At 39.2% G+C, this 18,289-nt stretch overlaps 1 protein-coding gene across 1 annotated transcript in view; it reads right to left on the bottom strand.

Moving 5' to 3' along the window:
* rtn4rl1b (reticulon 4 receptor-like 1b) overlaps positions 1-18,289 on the bottom strand; it is a 199,776-nt gene that overhangs the window by 71,005 nt on the left and 110,482 nt on the right. The window lies entirely within an intron of this gene.

The following is an 18,289-nucleotide window of genomic DNA, read 5'->3' as shown; positions in this document are numbered from 1 at the left end:
TTAGGAATGACAAAGCATCTGGTGGTGACATGTTAGTATGGAGGGGCCCCAAAATAAAAATCTGCTTTATTTTTGGGCCAGGCCCTTTGAACTTGTAATATATTTAAAACTTCTGGTCCAGCTCACATTCACTTAATGATGTAACATTTTGTGTTGGTTTGTTAAATCAAATATCAATCAAATAAGCTGAAATGTGTGATTGTTATGTAATAAAACATGAATGTTTTAAATGTATAAATAGATTTTTTTGGACAGCACTGTGAGTGTTGTCTTTGCTTTGAAATTTTAAGCTACGAATTGATGTTTTAGAAAATAACACTTCTCAATAATAAATGATAAAACGCATTGGACAAACTGAATGGTCCATTATTTAGAGGTGCATTTGAATCAGGTTCGTCATCAACACCTCATTTCCTGCTTGCTGACCTCTAACGGATTGTTCATCATCATCACTTCCCAATCAATCCTGCCCGTATAAAAGATGGTGGTTGTTGAAATCACTGGGATGGAAAAACAATTCATTAAAAAACCAGTGCTGTACATGTGACCCTCGTATGTTTTCATTGAAGTAAACAAATCTCAGAGAGCAGAGATGAGGTGCGACGCAGTTATAGAAGATGCTTCTTGCCACTGGTGACTCATAAACCATGGATTGTCAATCTGCTTTAATCAAACTCTAGTTCGTTTGCTTAGAAAGTCCACTGATCAGGTTTTTCTAGGGGTTTGGTTCGTTTGACACAGTGCAGTGTGAAAGCAAACCACGGCAGCTGAAAATATAACAAATGTTTTAATTTTGGTCCCCAATTGAACTGAGTCTACCAGACTATCAGGTGGGAAAAACACCATTAGATTGATTTCTGCTTCAGAACACCTCAATGAAATAATTACATAATTAGCAAAAATCTGTAGAACTTGACTGCATCCTGAGGAGCCATTTGATTCAGACACATCTAGAAGTTGTGGGACTCTGGCCCACAAGGACTGCAGTCTGTCTTAAGTCAGCCGTGAGCTACACCAACTCAATTCTTGTTTTGCCACAGGGAGATGGTGCCTTTCTTCAGGCCAGTTAGACACACATGCACCTTTTTTTTGGTTTTGGACAGTGGGAGGAAGCCAAATGCTTGGCATGCATGGGGAGGACATGCAAACTCTACACAGAGCTGCTTTGACTGGAATTTAAACTAAACCTTGAAGCCAAGGTTGCTTCAAGGCAACCTTGGCAACAAAAGAGCAAAACGAATCATCAAGCACAGAATGAAAAAACAATCTCACTGTGAAATAATTTTCTCTAACTCACCAAAAAACTGAATAGACGATTCTGAATTTGAAAAAGGGAGGTATTTTGTATTTTTCAGGCATTTAGTGCCTCCTTCTGGCACAATTAATTAACTAGGTTACCTTTAAATGTTATTAAAAGGCTAAATATATCAAAAGGAAATTGACCTTGTAATTTAACAAATTTGAAATTGAGCCTCTGTCTCTTTAAAGACTCCTGCTCTTTCTGAAACTCCGCCTTCACAAAGTCATCACAACATGATTCTCTATTAACCCTTTAACAACATTTTTACCAGCATTGCACTGAGAAGTAGCTCCTATAATGAGCTAAGCGGATGTGCAGTTCCACCAGGTGTTTGCTAATTGTTGCTGGCTAGTCTGAAGGAGCTGAGTGGGGGGTAGGGGGGAGGCTGGCTGTCCTGTGAGGCGGAAGCTTGGAAACTGCAACTCCTAGGAGGAGCTTTGCCCTCAAAGGCGAGGCTAGGTCAACCCAGGTTGCCATGGGAGATTAAAGGATTTGCCAAACGTGCTTGAAGGAATGAAGGCAACACTCCAGGTTTGTTTTTGATGAGGAAATAACGTTATAAAACAATGTAAAGCTAAAATATTTTTACATAATACTGCCCCTTTAAATAATACAAGCTAAGTAGTTGATTTTTTTTTTTAAGAAACTAAACCTCTATATTTAAAGACATGTGCTGGCAACACTTTGGACATTTCTGTATTAAAGGAAGACCTCTTCAACTATAATAAGCTGATGTTTATGAAGAAAAATCCCTCTCAGAGAGACATAAAACTACACCCCTTGTGTTTTCTCCCACCACTGGAAATGGAAAGCAACTGCATTAAGCGCCGAGATAATCTTTCACATGAGGACGCAGCAGCGCAGAAGATATGACTGCATCACAGGGTTTTGCTGAAATCCACACTCACTAAAAGTTGCTCCGATGGAAAAAGCTCATTTGGATGCAGTTGACAGAGTGTGTCTGTGCACAGTCTGCGAGGCAGGGCTCGCCCATCTCCAGATAAACATCATTCTCGGTGTGTTTACTTGCTCACATAACGGTGTGTGCCGGTGTTAAGACAACTGAAATTCACCTTGTGTGTTTTTGGGGGGTTTTCTTTTTTGCTCGAATCTGTTTTGAGATTATTTTCCTAACATGCTGTCAAAATGGGACCTGAAATATTCCCATCTGGACCAGTACTCCGTCCGACGTTCCTCCTCTCCCGCCACCCGCGTCCCCAATCGGACTCCGCGCTTACAACAAATAATCCCTATGAGTTGAGAGCAATTACACACTTTTTTACCCGCCTGTTAATACACTCCGGATGCTCAGATATTTAGATTCTCACTTATTACATTCTCTGCTATATTTCTCAGGAAGCATGGATGAGATAATCACACCCAGCATGCCCCGAAGATCCCTGATGCCTGAGATGCCTCTGCAGACGAGCCAGTGACAGCTGGCACTATTACTGAGAGCAATGAAGAGTTGAACAAACAAATGTGACGGAGCTGATTGTTTAACTCGTTCATCTTGTCAAGATGCCAAAAAAAAAAGAAGACATTTTATTTCACAAACATTTGGAAAAGTGGGCGCGACGTCTCCAACATTATGTTTTGGTGCTTTGTTTGTTTGAGAACAGAAAAGGTAATGATGGTTAGGGTTAGGGTTAGGGTAAACAGAACATTTAAATATTGTATGTGGTTTTCATTGTAGCACTAAAAATTATGAATCACATTTGATAAGTTGTTGACGAGACAGAAATGATGAAAGTATTTTATTAAGGATCCATCGATTCGCTTTTTTCACTTTCGATACCGATACAGATATCTGAAGTTTAGTATCGGCTGAAAACAGCTGACATAAATGTACTGAATTACAAATGTATTTTATGTCTTTGCTACAGCGCACTTAAATACACTAATGTTTTCACAAGTTTGGCCAAACATGTAAAAACAGCACAACTTTAATTTGTTCCGTCACTGCAGTGAGTATAGCAGCCAATGAAAAATAAATCATAGGGAAACTGGCAAAAACAACAGATTGACTTTGTAAAAATAAAACTTTAAAATAAACAATTTAAAAATAAACTGCAACAAACCTTCGTTCAAATGGTCCAGAAAGTGAAATTAGTCATTCTAAATATAATGTAAAATTAATAATAAAGCAAGACATACCTCAGAGCACAAAGCATAGAATTAGACTGATTAGATCTGCCTTTATGGATCGGGCACATTGTTTTAGATACCTGATCTGGAGATTTTTTTCAATGTCAGCATCAGTGCAGATATTAATAATGGATTGGGTGTTTAGTAAAAAAAAAAAAATACTGCAAACTTACAAAACATCTATCCTGGGAGGCAAACTAAATCCATGTCACACAGATATAGAAACGGAGATCTCACCTGGTGAGTGACAGCAGGATAACGATGAGCTGAAAAACATTTAACTTTTCTTCTGACTGACATTAAATCAGGCTAAACTTTTTCTGTTTTAAGTCAGAAAGAAATACCAATATTTTCATTTGCTAAATGCCAAAGTAATGACAGAGATTTATTCACATATGTATTCAAACTTAGTACTTACCTGAATTGTCTTTGATACTTTCACATAAAGTCAAACATTTTATATCTCCTTCCATATCATTCCTACAATAGTTTGCTGTAAGTTTGGTCCATTCCTCCATTTTCATCAGAGGTGATGGAAAGGAGTCGGGTTGATCGCACAAACCTTTTGAGCTCCTTTCACAAATTTGTTGAAACCAGAAATGCTTAGAGTCATTTGTTAGGCTCAATTGTACCCAAGCTTTTTCTTCCTAGATTATATATCATCAGATGTTATTTCAATATTTTCACATAATCTTTTTTTTTTTTTTTTTCTCAAGTCCATCTCGCGGCAAAATGCTCTCAACATGCAGCTGCCATCCCCTTACGTCACAGCTGGCGTTGTACTCTGAAGCCTGCAAGGTTCCCAACATTTTCCTTCCAAATGCAGCAATGAACTATATGGCTAACACTTTGACTTTAGTTTCATGCGATACTGAAACCCCTGAACTGAATGTTATCTTGAAAAGCATCCAATCATATTTCATAGTTCGGGTTGCTGGTGAGATAATTAGCTGATGAGGAGAAGAGAAGATCTTGAAAAGACTCAGAAACTATGAAGACTGGAACGGATCACCCGTACTTCAAGTCTCACATAAATCCATCCGCTTTACTATATTGCAGACTTCTGCAATAGAGTAGCGTGTTCTTCAATTGCCTCTCCAGATTGCACTCTCTTCCTCACAGTAACACACATGACAACTGAAACCAGTCAGTAAAATCTCCAACATACTGTGTAATGCATCGGCCTTTGCATCCTCAAGGCCAATGTGGCTGCTTAACCAGATGTTAGAACAAAGACGCTCTACAATCAACTATTTCTTATTACCTTAAGAGATCTTAAGACGATTTCATTCTGTGCACATCTCTCATAATTTATACAAGCCTAAATCTAGCTAGCATAAAATATTCATGATAAAAAAGCCTTCAGAAATTGTTTTCATTGTACTTGTTGTCCACTTTTAAATGATCCTTACTTCCTTCATTAGTTTGTTTTAAGCTTCTTCTCCGCCACAGCTTAGCCTTTGGCAGTCCAGAGGTTAGCTGGTGTGGTTCACAGCCCCGGAAAGTGTCCCTAAAGACCCAGAGCCGGGATAAACTGGGCTGGATAAAAGAAGCATTCAGGAGCTTTCTGAAATCCAACCACTGTCTGATATTGTAACACCATCCAATTTTTTCTGATTTGGCCTCCCTGGTGGGGTGATTAATAAAAAATACATGTTCATAGCCGCCCTTGTTTCACCTTACGTCCTCTGTTTCCCTCGCAACACCTAAAGACAATCTGCTTGGCCTAAGGGTTTTTTTACCAGTTGATTTTTTTTTTTTTCCCTCAAGGAAGTTTGGTGATCTTCCTTCAGAAGATAAAATACAGAGTCCTGTCAACCAGTATTTGGTAGAAAGAAAGCAAAGCCTCCTCTAACCAGCGTTGCATGATACAATGAATAACATCTGCTTCTTACCAGGTTTCGAAAATGTTCACATCAAACCGGAGGCTGCAATTGACTTGACAGATTCCGTCAAAATCATTTTACCCATACTTTTTAAAGATAATAAGGACATATTTAATTGCATTTTATCTTCTTTCGATTTGGTATTCAACATAATTTGCTAAACTACGGAAAATGGAAAACGAATTGTCCATTCGTAATCAAATGTCTCAAGGTTTTGATCTTGATTTGGAGGCTGAACCTGTGCTCTGCCGCCCCCACTGCACACTGGAACTACAAGCGTCGCTTCAGCCTGAGTTTTCAAATCAGAGAACATTTCTCCAATTGAAGCGATAATAAGTCGACATAGCTCTCGGATAAGCGAGACGCATTTAGTTCAGGTCAGCGTTCATACTCGGACAGGAGTTTTTTTGCATTGTTTGATTTCGTTTTCTCCATGATGTGCATAAAGTTACAAATATCGGCTCGTCTGCGCCTAGCGTGGACCATGTGAATTGTAATCAGTCAAAATGACAGACGACCTTCAGATTCTTCTGTCAATGTTTGAAAAAAATAAATGGTCCAATGCAGAAAATATTCCAATAACTTTATCCATAAATCCAACTGAAATCCATGAAACATAAATTTCACACTACGACTGTCCAAACAAAACAGTGCCAAAAATAATTTAAAAAAATAACACATGAAAATAACAAACATCCCATGATTCCCAAGCATGTAGACCACGCATTTTTTCAGCTTTAGCTGTTGCTTTGAATTTTGCTTTACAATACCTTCATATGTAAAATACTTTTTGGTCAATTCAGCGACTACAAGGTGTCCAGATCCTATGGACTTAATAAAAAAAAACAAATCAGTACGTCCCTGCCACCATCCTTGACGGTATGAAGTGATAGTGCGAGGCAAAGTTCTTTATTTTGCTCTTAATTGTCTGCCAGACAGAAACAACTTTGCGTCTGGATGCCACATTCTCTTTCAGAAGAGGAGTCTTTCTCCTGGAAACCTTTTCAAACAAGCTCCACTTGTCTTTTCCTAATGATCCTGCCATGAACTTTAATTGTTAAACTGGTAATTGAGACCAGCGGAGTCAGGGAGAGTTTGTGCAATTTAAACTTTGGTTGGATTTCCTGCGGTGTCCGCTCCATCCGAAAGAGCTTTTATTATCCCAAGTATGTTTCACTCGTGAATGTTTCTCACTATGGAGTTATGCTGTTCACATTGTTCAGAAATGGTGTCATAATTCTCCCAAGATTGAAAGTCAACAGTAATGGCTTCTTTAGGGTTATTGTTTTTTTCCTTCTTGGTATACACTTGTGTGTTCCTAATCTGCACACTTTAGAGCTCCTGCTCACTGATCAGTTGATCAAAAGCTTTTGATTATCAGGACTTCTATGGAAGTAACATCGAGCTCACATTCAGTCAAGTCTTCTGCTTCAAACATGTCTCCCTGAAGTTAACACTAAATGCATGCAGATGTGGCAAACTGAGGAAGAAAAAGGAAGAGAGAGAGAGACGTTGAGCTGACACGTAACAGCCCTTAATCTTATTGGAGGCTTGGCCTGCTGCATTTTTTCCCCTACTTTGGCCCTATCAGTCACACTTGGATGAAGCCTGAGGGGAAGTAAATGGAGGAGATTGGGCCTGAGTGGGGATCGGGAAGTTCCCTGGGCAGTCGGGGGACTGCAGAGTAATTCCATGTAAAGCCAGGGGTTCAGCTTCTCTGTGGATGGACGTGAAATGGTAATGAAGAGGGATAAGATGGCTCTGATCCTCACGGGAGGAAAAATATCACACTCAGATACGATATGCCCAACGCTAGAACTGTGGGTTTTAGTTTGGAAATGTTGTCTGCTCGTGAACGATTCTTTGTGGTGCCACTTCGGCAGTGTGTCCAGTTTTCTTTAAAGGGGCAGTATTATGTAAGATCGACCTTTTATTAATCATAATGTGATTCCCCCATCAAAAACATAACTGGAGAGTTGCTTTGATTCTTTAGGCATGTTGGAGAAACCCTTTAGTCTCCCGTGGCAACCTTCCAGCTGTGCAAAAACGCCTAAGTGGACCAAGCTCCGCCTTCAAGGCGCAGCTCCTCCTCACAAAGCAGTCCTCTCTCGTGACTCCTTCACTCGGCTCCTTGAGACTAGCCAGAAGCAATTAGCAAACACCTGGTGGAACTCCTGAGCTTATAAAAGCTACATCTTAGTGTGACGCTGGTAAAAACATTGTTAATAGAGGGGTTAATAGAGCCAGGTTGTGATGACTTCCTGAAGGCAGAGCTTCAGAAAGAGCAGCAGTTTAGAGACAAAGGCCCAATTTCAATGTGTCAGATTACAAAGTCAAATTTCTTTTAAGTCATATCTGATATATTTATATGGTATTTTTTATAACAATTTAAGGTAAAATAGTTTCTTCATTGTGCCCTAAAATGGCAAGACAATACATAATACTGCTCCTTTAAATGTTTAAAAAAATAAAAATACAGTGAAACTTTGATAAATGGGAATCAGAGATATACAGTAAGAACGGGATATGCTGACATAATGATTATACACAATTTCTGTGACGGGCTAGACATCCTTACAATCCCCCTGCTGAGTCGGAGGGTAACGGACTTCCTGTGTGACACAATGAATATCTGGAAGATGGATGCAACGACAGTCTGGCATTTCAAAATGTCTGCATGCAGTCCCAGTTTTGTGAAAAAAGTGTCAATGGGATGATTCAACGAGGCTATTTTAAGCACCCAACGAGGCACTTTTAATGGATGGAGTAAGTCATGTAAAAAAAATCTGCTGTGACTTTTAAAATATGCAGAGATGGATGTCACATTTAGGAGAGCAGGCACGGTTTTTTTTTTTCCTTCTTCAAACATATAAATAAAATATAAAACTGACCTATTTTATCACACTTTTTCCTAGCGGCTTTGATAAGCAGTGGTGAAATTGATAATTGGGCCTTTTGCTTGTTATCATGTTAAGTGTTAAACAGATGCTTTTCTAAAAAGAAAATACTCCCAAGGATAGCTTTCCATATAACGAGAGCTTCGAGGAAAAATATATTTGGTGTCAGTTTCCTGTTAGTTAATGAGCCTCGCCATCTAACTACGTCTCAATGAGAAGTGAATGATGGCTGAGGTCTGACTCTGTGTCCAAATTAGCGCAAAAGCCATCAATAACAGTCTCTCAGTTATTCGCCAGGTGCAGATAAATGTCTCGCCGCGTGGCTTTGGAGTTATCCTTTTACGTAACGCAACGAATGAGCTCCGAAAGAATGCAGAAATAGCTCTTTTTTTCTTTTTCTCAGCCTCTTTCACCTAATGAAGACGTGTGGCTGGGGGTGTCAAATCACAGATGATTTACATAACACAATGGGCGGCTTGGCACCAGAGGTGGAAGAGGGAAGGGAAGGCGGGCGGTGTCGCGGCCTTTCAGGTCCTCCGGCAAGCATGACGCTCATTTAATGTGCGCCTGTTTGTGTCTGAGTGAGACGAGATTCAATGCGATCGCGACCGTCGGAAATTAATGGAAGGTAAACATGCAACGCGCCAAAATGACGATGATTAATGCACGCTCACGTCTGTAAAGCGCTCGGAACGAATGGTGTGAAAGAGCTGGCGGAGGGTTAGGTGCAGGCAGATTTTTCTGCGCTGTCATGCACAGTGTCTTGCAAAAGTATTTGTATGAATTTTTTCGCATTATATTACAAAAGTTTCTATGAAACCCATTTTATTGGGACTGATCTGGTACCTGTCTCCAGTGGCCGTTGGGCGCTGGACTATGAGGGGCCGTTTAGGACAAAATTTACGTTTTGTCTCTCACACACTACCAAAAACTCTCGCATACTCCAAAAAAGTAGCCACGCACACTCCAAAAAATTACGTTTTGTCTCTCACACACTACCAAAAACTCTCGCATACTCCAAAAAAGTAGCCACGCACACTCCAAAAAATTACGTTTTGTCTCTCACACACTACCAAAAACTCTCGCATACTCCAAAAAAGTAGCCACGCACACTCCAAAAAATTACGTTTTGTCTCTCACACACTACCAAAAACTCTCGCATACTCAAAAAAGTAGCCACGCACACTCCAAAAAATTACGTTTTGTCCCTCACACACTACCAAAAACTCTCGCATACTCAAAAAAGTAGCCACGCACACTCCAAAAAATTACGTTTTGTTTCTCACACACTACCAAAAACTCTCGCATACTCCAAAAAAATAGCCTCGCACACTCCAAAAAATTACGTTTTGTCCCTCACACACTACCAAAAACTCACGCATACTCCAAAAAAATAGCCTCGCATACTCAAAAAAATTACGTTTTGTCTCTCACACACTACCAAAAACTCTCGCATACTCAAAAAAATTACATTTTGTCTCTCACACACTACCAAAAACTCACGCATACTCAAAAAAATAGCCACGCACACTCAAAAATTACTCACGCACATTCAAAAAATACTCAAATTGCGTATACACACACTACTAAAATGTCACACACACACACACAAACGTTAACTTTCTCGCTCACATACACTACTACCAGCTCGCGCACATACACACAAACGTTAACTTTCTCGCTCACATACACTGCTAACAGCTCGCGCACACACACACAAACGTTAACTTTCTCGCTCACATACACTGTACTAACAGCTCGCACACACACAGACGTTTATCTCTCACATACACAAGACTAAAGTTGAACACACACACAGTACTAAGACTCGTTTTATGTATGTGTGAGAGCGAGACTTTTTATGAATGTGTGAGAGCGACACTCTTTATGAATGTGTGAGAGCGAGACTCTTTTTGAATGTGTGAGAGCGACACTCTTTTTGAATGTGTGAGAGTTGTCACGGAAGAGGCGGGGCATAATTTTTGGATCAAACTGCGCATGCGTAGATCCTAAACTATAAGTTTCGATTGTTGACTCACTGTATGTTCTATTACTTAGTATATTTGTGCTTTTAAATATATATAGAACGTTTAACTTTCTTGTAGATTAAATGTGCTATAGAAATAAATGAATCTGATTGATTGATTAAAAATAGCAAAATTGCTGTAGTACAATCTGTCCACTGGGTGCCAGATTGTAGCACTGCGGGCAGTCGTTGAATCGTTTAATGCGCCTGTCAAAGTGCTGGTTGCCTCCGGAGAAGATAGAATGGTGTTTAAAATGGCAGCTGCCTGACCAATTCTCTCTCGTTTCGAATTAGAGTTAGCCATGTTCGGTATAGCAAACTCTTTCTTCTTCGGCACTAGTTGGCGCCGGTTAATAATTCCTGTAATACTGGCACCCAGTGGACAGATTGTACTACAGCAATTTTGCTATTTTTAATCAATCAATCAGATTCATTTATTTCTATAGCACATTTAATCTACAAGAAAGTTAAACGTTCTATATATATTTAAAAGCACAAATATACTAAGTAATAGAACATACAGTGAGTCAACAATCGAAACTTATAGTTTAGGATCTACGCATGCGCAGTTTGATCCAAAAATTATGCCCCGCCTCTTCCGTGACAACTCTCACACATTCAAAAAGAGTCTCGCTCTCACACATTCAAAAAGAGTCTCGCTCTCACACATTCATAAAAAGTGTCGCTCTCACACATACATAAAACGAGTCTTAGTACTGTGTGTGTGTTCAACTTTAGTCTTGTGTATGTGAGAGATAAACGTCTGTGTGTGTGCGAGCTGTTAGTACAGTGTATGTGAGCGAGAAAGTTAACGTTTGTGTGTATGTGCGCGAGCTGGTAGTAGTGTATGTGAGCGAGCTGGTAGTAGTGTATGTGAGCGAGAAAGTTAACGTTTGTGAATGTGCGAGCTGTTAGTACAGTGTATGTGAGCGAGCTGATAGTAGTGTATGTGAGCGAGAAAGTTAACGTTTGTGTGTGTGTGTGTGACATTTTAGTAGTGTGTGTATACGCAATTTGAGTATTTTTTGAATGTGCGTGAGTAATTTTTGAGTGTGCGTGGCTATTTTTTTGAGTATGCGTGAGTTTTTGGTAGTGTGTGAGAGACAAAATGTAATTTTTTTGAGTATGCGAGAGTTTTTGGTAGTGTGTGAGAGACAAAACGTAATTTTTTGGAGTGTGCGTGGCTACTTTTTTGGAGTATGCGAGAGTTTTTGGTAGTGTGTGAGAGACAAAACGTAATTTTTTGGAGTGTGCGTGGCTACTTTTTTGGAGTATGCGAGAGTTTTTGGTAGTGTGTGAGAGACAAAACGTAATTTTTTGGAGTGTGCGTGGCTACTTTTTTGGAGTATGCGAGAGTTTTTGGTAGTGTGTGAGAGACAAAACGTAATTTTTTGGAGTGTGCGTGGCTACTTTTTTGGAGTATGCGAGACTTTTTGGTAGTGTGTGAGAGACAAAACGTAAATTTTGTCCTAAACGGCCCCTCATACTGGACAGTTCACCTGATACATCTACTTGAACTGATTATTGCAAGAGGCATCTTATAGACCAACGGTCACATGAAAAAAAAATTCTGATTTTGAAAGAAAGCTAAATTAAAAAGCCTCCTGCTTGAACTTTGTTGTAAATCATGTAGGGAACACAGCAGACAAATGGGAGGACACGCAAAACGCAGCTTTTTTAGCTCTTCATGCAAATCGCTCTGCGTGGCCGAAAACCCGCTCCACACATTATCCTGCATCAAAACACGGTGGTGGCAGCATCATGTTGTCGGGATGCTTTTGAGTTAAGAATTGAATATAGACGGAGCTAAATGCAGGGCACTCCTGAAACAAAACAACCAGAGGTCTATATCCATAGCAACAACGTAATGGTTTTTAAATCAAACCTTCTTGAACCCAGAAAAAACCCAGACCTAATTTAATTCAGTTTAAAAGTAAAAGGGGGCTCAAGGTGTTACGTAAAATAATTTTTTTTAATAGTTTTAAATCATTTTATAATGTTATTCCCTCACCAAAAACATACTTGGAGTGTTGCCCTGACTATTTCATGGATGTTTGAGGAGTCCTTGAATCACCCATGGCAAATATTTGGGGGTGCCTAAGCACTTTCTCCCACAAAGCTCTGCCTATTTCCACAAAGCTCTCCAGTGTTCTGCCTTCCCCACTCAGCTCCTTCAGACTAGCGGCAGCAGCAATTAGCAAACACCTGGTGTAATTGAGAGTCAGCTGAGCTCATCACACGAGCTGCGTCTCAATCTAACGCTCCTAAGAATGACTGCAAACGGTTAAACGGACCAGCATCGTCATGACGGTGTGCTGAAAGTGGAGTATCATAAAGAGCAGGAGCTTCTTAAAGTGACAGAGGCCAATTTCAAGGTGTCAAATTGCGAAGTCAAGTTTCTTTCAAGCCATGTTTGATATAAACAACGTTTGTATAAGAACCAAAGGTAACATAGTTATTTGAATGTGTTATAAAATGGCACTAGGTGCCTGGAAAAATACGTTATACTGCCTCTTTAATAATCACCAATGTAGAGTGTCATCTTTGGTGTGTGTTGAGCAGCAAAATGGCAACAGGATTAATACATGCATATGCATAATGGTGTGTGGAATAAAGGATTTAATAATAGGACACTTAGAGCGACAGAAGGAAAATCAACATGGGGAACCGGGACATGAACAGCAGCACAATCGAACAGTGAGAGAAAGAAAACAAGGCGCTTATGTACTCTGAGGATGCGTTGAGTGACATGGAAATTAAGTGAGTACAATCAATGCAATAATAATGATTTCTATTCAGGAAGGCTTAGCAAACCTGGAAAAAAAGCGTTAATCATCCACAGCACTTTTGCTACTGGGCCAGAGTTACGGGGAAGAGCATCTGCGGTACTCTGGTCTTCTCACACAACAACTCTGAGCTCAGTGTTCCACATAATTAAACCCAGTTTTTGATGAATGTGATGATAAGTGTCTGAACCTTCGTTTGATGTCGAAACGATATTGAATATTTAAAAATTCTGACTGACCAACGCTGTATGCTGCGGCTAAGGGGAATTTGGTGAAGTAAAAACTCAGCTCAAAAGTTTTTACAGGTGATTTTTCTTTCTTTTCTTTTTTTTTCCAATTTTGAAAATGAATTTGCCTCTTACTTTCATTTTTTACTGTTTGATCTAAATGAGCCTAATCCTAATTAATAGCTCAAAAATACCTCTCAGACTGTCACCGGCTTGATAGATTTTCCAGATTTAGTAGCAAATTATTGTTAACATGATTACGCATTGATGACAGAAAATGACAAATCAAGCCTTAATATCTGTCACTGATGTCAGTAATTTCTTATGCTGCTCTGCTCCTGGCAGGGATTAATCTTCGGTTATATTTATCTTGCGCCATTTTTTTCATTATTTGTTAATAATAAGTCTGCCATGAATTTATCCATCTGAATGCTAGACTGCTTGTTGTTGTTTTAATGTCAAATGGGTTTCAGTGCAAGAAGAAAAATATCAGATGTTTAAGTTGTTTATTTTTAATTTCTCAGAAGTGACCCTGTTTAGTAACAGCATAAGTAACGACAAATATCCTTCATGATTGAAATATCAATCAGCAAGGTCGTGGACCTGGGTGTCTCTCTACAGTCAGGTTAGCTTTAGCTTCAACAGCTGGAGGCCCTGAAGTCTGGAAACTGATGGGTTTGAACAGCTATTTTTACTAAGCTATTTGTACTCAGAAATACAAGATGCACTGATACAGATTGATAAAAATGTCTCACCTCTTTGGTTTATGCTTAAAATTTTGTGAAACAGTAAAAATTTAAAGCATTTCCATTACAAATGTGCGCAAATCTTTGTCTATATCTGGCTAATGTTTAAAAAAAAAACACTACAAATTCGCAATTGCAATGTTTTCATTAAATAAGCAACACAAACAAATTCCATTCATAATTCGGCCATGGTGTCAGCGCTCATTATCTATCAGCCATCAGAGAAGACTTCAGGCGTTGGAGCGACAAGCTGCCTACACTTGGGAGCGGCTTCGTATGCGGCGTTTTGGGAAAATTGCCACCGATTTTACAGAAGATCTTTGGATTCAACACTTTGGAATGACACACGACCTTTTATGAACTGTGTGATGCTGTGAGAGCTCTGGTGGAGCCAGCAGCACATTGTCAAAAAATACTAAAACAAACCATTGTCCTCCTGCTACTTCCTGTTGTCTTCTTTGTCATTTCCGCCAGTAGTAACATCTGGTTGTTCATCCTGTGACTCTTGTGATACAGAAAAAAGTGTTTCAGTTGCAGTTCTTCAAAATACATTCATGCCATAAAAGCCACCGCATTCCAGTGCATAAACCTTTTACCAAAAAACGGGAGCTTTTTAGTAACCTGCGCATTTCCTTTAAATAAATTGGAACAGTTTTATGGTTAATGGAATCGCAGCTACTGACTAATCTGTGTCTTCTGATGGACATTTCCGAGGGTTAGCTAGTTCCTTAAGCTAACAGCAATGCAAAATCACATATCACATCATATTTTAATAACAACAGTGTAAAGAGTCACGCTTCAACTTATAAACTAACTAGATTTGAAGCAGGCAGATCACTACAGGACAACATGAAACTTCTTTAAAATGAATTTCATGGTTGTTCATCATGACTATATGAATACTAGAAATTATCAAAGAAATGGTTATCCAAACAAAAGACTAATAATTAAAGTTCAAAGCTAAATATGACAGAGATTGTGTGGCGAAACTTTAAAATTGATCAGACGTCATACATCCAAACTGAGTTTGAGCTGTTTTTGCTCAAAATGTAAAACGAGAGAGAGAGTTCAGGAAATTATTTTCTAAGGGGCTAAATGCAAAAATGTGCCACACGTTTTATATTTTGATGTTAAAACATCAAAACAAGAAGAAGCCATGAACGATGACGTCAGTTTTCAGCATTGTGTTTGAATTAAATTCTGCCTGTAGTTTTAGCAACAGCAGCAGAGGAATTGAACAAAGCTGTTCAGTTCGCGTTTGTGAACTGAACAGCTTCCACATATTGAATTAGCATTAACAGCTTCATGGTGTCAAACTGGAGCATTACATACATCATGGGCAAAAGTTATCAATTGGTTAAAATTTGAAACTTCAACAGAGTCCATCATTTACCTGGCTAGCTAAACAAGACAACCCACAGAAAACATGGGAAATGTACAGGTGCTGGTAAAAAAAAAAAAAAATTAAAATTGATTATGAAAAAGTTTATTTAAATCAGTAATTCCATTCAAGTGAAACTTGTATAATATATTCATTTGTTACACACAGAATGATATATTTAAAAAAAAAAAAATTTCCTTTTAATGTTGATGATTTTAACTCACAACTAATGAAAACTAATGGAAAATTCAGTATATCAGAAAATTAGAACATTGTGAATAGGTTTAATTTTGAAGACCCCTGATGCCTCACTCTAATCAGCTAATTAACTCGAAACACCTGCAAACGCTTTTAAATTGTCTCTCAGTCCAGTTCTGTAGGCTACAAGAACATGGGTCAAAAGATGACCTTTGACACCTTGCACAAGAGGGCACAATGTACTGTATGTTGTATTCCAATACATTATACATTGTATTGAAATGTATATTTCTCTAAGGGGCATGAAACACACGTAAAAATGACAGCTTCTAAAATCTATGTCTCTTTGACTTAACAGTCAGAACTCAAAAGCATAGAGTTACGCAATATAGATTGTCTCCTGATTTGTCAGTAGTCCACCTGCCTCACAGGATAGTCATGTCTCGGCAGCCCAAATGATTTATCCAGAGCAGCAGGATGTTGTGTGAAAGAAAGGGCCTCATCGTAGGAGGTGAGGACTTGAGAAGACTATGAATAATCATGTAGTCATGTGTCAGTCTGTCAGTTTTCTAATGCAGGTTGAGTTCCCAGTACATTTGGACGGGCCTCCTTTCCCTCAACATCACACGTTTTCTGCTGCATCGTTCCCTTTGCACATTAATTGCACATTTTTCACCGGAGGTGCTTTTCTGGCTCGGCGTTCCTCAGAATGAGGCGGACTCTGCCATATCACAGATCGATGAATCACCCAAGGTAACGCAGCTGGGCTGCATCGGGGGTTTTTTTTGTTTGTTTTTTTTCCCCCTCGGACACACATTTCCATGCAGAAATACACAAACAAGCAAAAAAAATAAAAGTGTTTTTTATATATATATATATATATATATATATATATTACGCAATCCCTGACCGAACCTACATACAAGGTAAAAAGTAAACAAACGTCCTCCCTCCAGGCATCCATGTCTCCTAATCAATGCACAATGTGAAAAACTTCCTGCCGCCGCGCTACTGTCAGGAATGCTGGTGGGATGGAATTTCAAGAAACAGGGCATATAAAGGGCAACCAAATCTCTATTGGTAGGAATGCAAAACACATGAATTACTCATGGTGTTGCTGCATTCCGACACTCCAGATTCTCTCATGCCTCTCCGGTGCCTGCCGGGTATTGTAAAAATATCTCTGACCCCCAAACGCCTATAAAAAAAAAAAAAAAAATCTCACACAGCAGCTGTGCATCCAGACCACACAAACCAGTTAGAATCTTAAGGGACTGGGGTTTGCATGAGGGGGTTGAGGGGGAGAGCAAGCAGACATGCAATTAAATAAAAACAGAAATGTTATTGTTAATATTTCATCACCCGAGGAAGAGAACAGACGCACCGAAGGAAGGTGTCGGCTTCAGCGTGCATGGGCATAATTTTGTCTGAAAGCGGAGACATGTTCCCCGTGCGTGGAGGATCAGGCGAACGGAGGATGGAGGAGAGGCAAAGGGGAGGAGACGGAGGCGAAGCGTGACAACATAACACAACATGGGAGACGTAAGCGAGAGTGAAGGGACCAAGCGGGAGTTAACGTGTCAATATGGTTTTTACTTCCAGGATCCAAACGGCGAGTCAGGATGCCTTATGAAAGGATTAATAAAAAAAAAAAGAAAAGAAAGCAGACATGTCAATCTGAGCTTATTATATATATACTCTGTGAACATGCTTCCACCGTATTCTTCTGAAAAATTGAAGATGGAAATGCAGCGGAGCAGCTTCAGCAGCGAAGAAAAGACACATCCACGACCACAGGCTCGCCGAAGGTCGTTGCGCGTCCTATTTATCCTCCTCTTATGTAATTCGGTTTTTAATGACTTTACTTTTATATCGAGCCAACAATGAAGTTAAAAATAACTTGCTCTCTGTCGGCGGCAGCAATGAAACAGCAAATGAGTCAGATGTTATCTGAATACCTGAATACAATTTTTCACCCCCCTCTGGCTGGTCTGTAAATGGCTTTTTATCTTCTTTAACAACACCAGAGCAGCTGGCTTTACATTAGCTCTTTAAAAAAAAAAAAAAAACATCATTAAGACAAAATTCACTTTCAGAGTGGTGTGTTCTCTGGTGAAAAAGTAGTTTCCCCACACAGGTTTTCTCTGTTTTAGCTTCTTTGTTACTTTTAAACAAAGACATTTAAATGAGGTGTCAAGAACTCCACAGATGTAAAAGCGCAGAATGCACAGCTGTAAAGTTTATTGTAGGCATGTACAGCACTGTTTCTCAATTATTTTCTGTCATGCCCCCCCAGGGGATCATAATATTTTTCACGCTCCTCCCCGCCGAGCCCTCCTTCTAACTCAAAATAATTTCCAAAATCAGTTTATTAAGTGAATCAGTAACATTTAATCAAGACTCAGTTTGAAAGAGAAAAAGTGCAAATGATTCACTGGGATGTGCATTTTTAGACTTAATACAGTCAAACTTTTTATAATTGTAAGCATTGGTTACTTATCAGCTTCCTCAGTTTAGTTTTCCACAAGGTACAAAGTTCTTAACATTTATTGTGGAAAAACTTGCAGCAATATTGCTTATATTTCAACTTGTCAGATGAGAAGAGATGAAAAGTGTGTAACATTATGCATCAACAATAACAAGATAGGTTTCGTCTGTTTACTGGCCTTTTTCTGTGAGCTACAGGTACTTGCT

This window comes from Xiphophorus hellerii, chromosome 18 (genome assembly GCF_003331165.1).
Source record: "Xiphophorus hellerii strain 12219 chromosome 18, Xiphophorus_hellerii-4.1, whole genome shotgun sequence".
In the NCBI taxonomy this organism is placed as follows: Eukaryota; Metazoa; Chordata; class Actinopteri; order Cyprinodontiformes; family Poeciliidae; genus Xiphophorus; species Xiphophorus hellerii.
Note: the sequence above shows the minus strand (reverse complement) of the source record. Positions and strands in the feature narration are given on the sequence as shown.